This window comes from Trichechus manatus, unplaced genomic scaffold (assembly GCF_000243295.1).
Source record: "Trichechus manatus latirostris isolate Lorelei unplaced genomic scaffold, TriManLat1.0 scaffold00004, whole genome shotgun sequence".
Taxonomy (NCBI): domain Eukaryota; kingdom Metazoa; phylum Chordata; class Mammalia; order Sirenia; family Trichechidae; genus Trichechus; species Trichechus manatus.
In genome coordinates, this window is record NW_004443940.1 from 25,523,720 (window position 1) to 25,529,398 (window position 5,679).

The 5,679-nt window shown below is 41.4% G+C and overlaps 1 non-coding gene across 1 annotated transcript; it reads right to left on the reverse strand.

Annotated features, from left to right (window-relative positions):
- Nucleotides 1-5,319: 5,319 nt before the first annotated feature.
- LOC111821163 (U6 spliceosomal RNA) lies at nt 5,320-5,426 on the reverse strand. The gene has a single exon (XR_002824628.1). It is a non-coding gene; the product is annotated as a U6 spliceosomal RNA (small nuclear RNA).
- Nucleotides 5,427-5,679: the final 253 nt, after the last annotated feature.

The window sequence follows — 5,679 nt, forward strand, 5'->3', positions numbered from 1 at the left end:
CTTCCTTTCTTTTGTGCCTAAATACAAACCATTTATTTTCATCTTTCTTATGTTAACTCGGGCAGCTCAGTCTAGACCTTCTATCTGCTCTGTTGCAGGCAGTTGAATTTTCTTTGACACCTTTCTCAAGCTCTGTAAAATTTTTTGTCTTCTACTTTCATCTGCATAGAGTTTGAGTGAGAGTTGGGAGTTTTCAAAACCGCTCTTCTGAAGGATACATTCTTTAAGGACACTGTTCTTTAAGGATATAAATGCAGGGAAAGTGGGGAGAGCTTTACTAGGCTAAGTAGTCTTTGCTGAACCTCAGTTTTGCTCTCTCTTCTAGAATCCTGTTACTGTCCTTACCAGAGCCCATGAACCCACAGAAGGGTGACTCCTTCTCCCCAACACAGCACAGTGCCCTAGAAAATGGCAAGTTCCAGTGACTCTTCCTGCTCTGCCAAGGCTCCACAATAGTGGGAAAAGTTTCTACTCTGGGATGGGTCCCCTTAACTTTTCCCATGGTTTCTCACCCTCTCAGTCTGCTTCTATCCAGTTGGAGAACATTCATGTGACTCTTCAAAATGTGGTGGGGTTAGGCAATACCCTGTGTTGCTTTTTACACCAGATTTTTTTTTTTTTTTACCAAAAAGAGAGACGTATTAGGGCAATATGACATAAAGCAGTAAACAGTATGACAGGGCATCCTTGCAAAAGTAACCACCAGGGGTCAATTATGTCGCTTCCCACTAACCTTGTTATCACTGACTACTTCATCTAATTCTGAAGATTGAATAAAACTTCCTTTCTACAAGATGTCAGACACTTCAATTTATTATAGTTTTCTAAATGTTATACCAGATTCTTTACTCTCTTTCCTTGGCTCTTGTAAAGGTTTTGTTCTGTTGTTCCTTTCTTTGTTTAATTGCAGCTACTTATCTTTGGTAGATATGTTTTATTGTTCTATTTTATTTTTATTTTTTTACTTTGAAAAATTGCATTCCAAAACCAAAAACCAAACCTGTTGCCATCAAGTCAATTCCAACTCCAATCCCATGGAATTTCCAAGGAGTGGCTGGTAAATTCAAACTGCCGACCTTCTGGTTAACAGCTGAGCTCTTAGCCACTTTGCCACCAGGGCTCCAAAACTTGCATTAGGATCCAGCAATTCCACTCCTAGGTATGTATCCAAAAGAATTGAAAGCAGGAATGCAAACTGATACCTGTACACCAATGTTCATTGCGGCACTTTTCCTAACAGTCAAAAGGTGGTAACAGGCTAAATGCCCATCAACAGATGAATGGATAAGCAAAATGTGGTACAACCATAGCTGGAATATCACTCACCATAAAGAGAAATGAACTCCTGATACATGGCACAACATGGACGAACCGTGAAAACGTTATGCTAAGTCAAAGAAGCCGGTCACAAAAGGACAAACACTGTATACCACTTACATTAAATATCTCGAATGGGCAAGTCTATGGAGACCAGAAAGGCCCTGGGTGGTGCAAGCAGTTATCAGTTGGCTTCTAACTGAAAGACTGGTGGTTTAAACCCCCCCAGCCATGCCTCAGAAGAAAGGCCTGGCAATCTGCTTCCAAAAGGTCACAGCCTTGAAAACCCTATGGAGTGCAATTCTACTCTGTACACATGAGGTCAGCATTAGTTAGAACCGACTCGACAGCAACTAGTATAGAGACTAAAGTTTATTAGTGGTCACCAGGGGCGAACAGGACGGAAGGGGAAAGGAGGATGGAAGGCTTAGGAGACACTGAGCTTCTGTTTAGGGTGATGGTGGGACAACATGATGAACATAATTAACGTCACTGAACTGCACATGTGGAGATTGTTGAAACGTCAAATGTTTAGCTACATACACACACATGTATATATTTGCCACAATAAAAAAAATATGTTTTAAAGATTACATTAGTTATTGTTGGAGGAAGCAGGTACAATTCTTCTTTCTTCTGCCATCACCTTAACCCAGAAGTTCTCAGTTCAATGGCTTTAGAACATTTGGAAGAAAAGGGAAACTAAGCAGATGACAGGTTTATAAATAAGTGGTCCAGGTCCCCACACTGCAGATCTAGAGCGTGTCTACCTCTCTCTACTTTGTATAATTGAAAAGAGAGTTATGGAGTTGAAGAGTTATGGGGCTGAAGAGTTATTACATGGAAGTAGTAACAAGGAATTCTAGATTGGAAATTAAGGAACAGCCTAGGCTGGTATAACTTAATATCAATTTTCCTGGGTGGGAAAAACAATCAGACAATATGATACGCTTTCTGATACTAACTGTCATGGTTTGAATTCTGTCCCCCAAAAATGTGTGTATCGATTTGGTTGGGCAATGATTCCCAGAATTGTGTGGTTGGCCTCCATTTTGTGATTGTAATTTTATGTTAAAGAGGATTCGGGTGGGATTGTAATACCACCCTTACCCAGGTCACATCCCTGATCCAATGTAAAGGGACTTTCCCTAGGGTGTGGCCTGCACGAACTTTTACCTTACAAGAAATAAAAGGAAAGGGAAGCAAGCAGAGAATTGGGGACCTCATACCACCAAGAAAGAAGCACCGGGAGCAGAGCATGTCCTTTGGACTCGAGGTTCCTGCGCAGAGAAACTCCTAGTCCAGGGGAAGACTGATATATCACGAGGACTTTTCTCCAGCGCCGACAGAGAGAGAAAGCCTTCTCCTGGAGCTGATGCCCTGAATTTAGACTCGCAGCCTACCGGACTATGAGAGAATAAACTTCTCTTTGTGAAGCCATCCACTTGTGGTATTTCTGTTAGAGCAGTACTAGATGACTAAGATACTAAGAAATCTCCTTATTTGCCTTAATTATTCACGACCTAGGGAGTGCTTACTAGTAGGGACCCATCTTGCCACTGCCTTGCTCTGTATCCTGGACGGTGAGCTCTGATGGTCCTTTGATCATTCCCAGTTCCATAAAGTATGATGGTAAAGTCCACTAAACGTGGTGGGAGGAAATGAGATACTAAATATAAAGTGCTTTGGGGGAGAACTATGCCTCTGCTCTTGGTGCTTCTTTTTGCACGGAAGATAAATTTGAGAATCTGATATTTGTAGTCTGCAGTATTAACGGTGTTCATAATGTTACCTGTGTTTGTTTAAAACCCTGGGTTTCTTTCAGCTACCTTCTCTAAATAAATATTTGGAATTCCACTGGGCAAACACTGAAATACCTAGAGCTTGCTGGCAAAGTTTCTTAAAAACATTCTGTGGCACACGCTTATAAGTTTCTTCCCTGGCACTAAGTCACCTTTGGAACCCTGGATGGGTTAGGTACTTAAAAGGTGTATTCAATGTTTCAAACTATAGGAGACCAATATGTTCCAAAATAATTATATCTAACACCTTTTAAGTGTCTACTACAGTCTCAGCACCTTGCTAGTCATGTTAAAATATATGTCCTCTAATCCTAACAACAGTATTGTAAATAAGATGAGAAAACTAGTAAGACTTGGGATGTTGAGTAATTTGCCCAAGGACACATAACCAATAAGAGGTAAATTCAGAACTCAAATGCAAGCCTTCTTGCTTTGGAAGGCTGTACAACTAACTCACTGTTGAGTGATTGTGGAATGCTGTATAGAGTAACTTTCAAGTCATCAGATGCGCATAAGTAAGAAATGCTTGATTCAATGACAGAAGATCAGAGACCTGACGTACAATAGATTCCTTGACAGAAAACAAACAAGCAAGCAAAAAAGAAAAAAAAAATAGAAAGAATTATACTGAATGATGATACACTTCTCTAAGTATCTAACCTACTAGTCTCCAAGGAAATTTCACCCTGACCTTGGCTATGAGCACAGTACTCTCTGCTGATGCATTTACAGACTTGCCCATTCCCCTTTCTTGAATGATGGGCTGAATATTTAAGTTCTGTTTTTGGGAAAGCTTCCTAGAGTTCGTTCTTGGCTCAGATGGCTTGTGCTATGCTCAGTTCCCTTAAGTGGCATTGAGGCTGCCCGTCTATGACCCTGATCCCCTCAGCACGTGCCACAGTGAAAGATCATCTGCCTGACATTGCCCTCCCAGGCTCCGGGCCTGTAACTCTGAAATCCAATATATAGTACCCACCACCTGTCTATCAGAGACCAGGATTTCATTTTGCTGCTGCTGTGTTATTGTTATTTTTTTTTTTTAACCAAAGCCCTGGTAGTCTTCAGAAGCAATTTGCACAATTTCTTTTCTGTTCATATTGAGATCTTTCTACTCAAAGGACAATCCCACCGACCCAATTGCTGGTTCTTAACAAAATATTAAACCCAAAACCTAACCTGTTGCTCTTGAGTCGATTGTGACCCTACAGGACAGAATAGAACTGCCTCATAGCGTTTCCAAGGAGCGGCCGGTGGATTCCAACCGCCAAACTTTTGGTTAGCAGCCAAGCTCTTAACCACTGTGCCACAGGACTTGCTATAAAAATCCTCCACATCACAAGTGTTTCTGTACTTTCTTATATCTCAGATCTATGGGTACCTTCTTTTCTTTTTTATAAATTTATTTATTGTGCTTTAGGTGAAAGTTTACAGCTCAAGTCAATTTCTCATACAAAAATTTACACACGTGTTGTTATGTGACCCTAGTTGCAATCCCTATATAATGTGACAGCACACTCCCCCTTTCCACCCCGGGTGTCCTGTGTCCATTCAACCAGTTCCTGTCCCGTTCTGCCTTCTCATCCCACCTCCAGACAGTGGCTGCCCGTTTAGTCTCATTTATCTACTTGAACTAAGAAGCACACTCTTCATGAGTATTATTGTATGCTTTATAGTCCGGTCTAAACTTTGTCTGAAGAGTTGGATCGGGAATGGTTTCAGTTCTGGGCTAATGGAGAGTCTGGGCACCATGTCTTCCAGGGTCCCTCCGGACTCAGTCAGACCATTCAGTCTGGTGTTTTTACTAGAATTTGAGTTCTGCACCACATTTTTCTCCTGCTCTGTCAGGGATTCTCGGTTGTATCCCCTGTCAGGGCGGTCACTGGTGATAGCCGGGCACCATCTAGTTCTTCTGGTCTCAGACTGATGAAGTTTCTGGTGTATGTGGCCCTTTTGTCTCTTGGGCTAATATTTTCCCTGTATCTTTGGTGTTTTTCATTCTCCTTTGCTCCAGGTGGGTTGGGACCAATTGATGCATGTTAGATGGTCGCTTACAAGCTTTTAAGACCCCAGATGCCACTCACCAAAGTAGGATGCAGAACATTTTCTTAATAAACTTTGTTATGCCAATGACCTAGACGTCCCCTGAAACCATGGTCCCCAGAACCCCACACCTGCTACTCTGTCCCTTCAAGTGATTGGAGAAAATATGGAACACTTCACTAATTTGTGTGTCATCCTTGCACAGGGGCCATGCTAATCTTCTCTGTATTGTTCCAATTTTAATATATGTGCTGCCGAAGCAAGCACTATGGGTACTTTCTTGTCCTTGTCAGTTTTAATGTGTGTTTGGAATCTTAAAGTATGTGTTTGTCACTTCCGTATAAAGAAAAGGTGTTTAATAAATACCTAATAACTAATATGTTAAGGGCCAAATGAGACGGTCAAAGATTTCAGTAGTAAATTCTACTATTCGAAGTTTATATCTGTCTCTGAGCTCACAAACATTTTCACACACCAGTGACATCTGCATTAAGATCCTTCCTATGACATAAACTGGGAA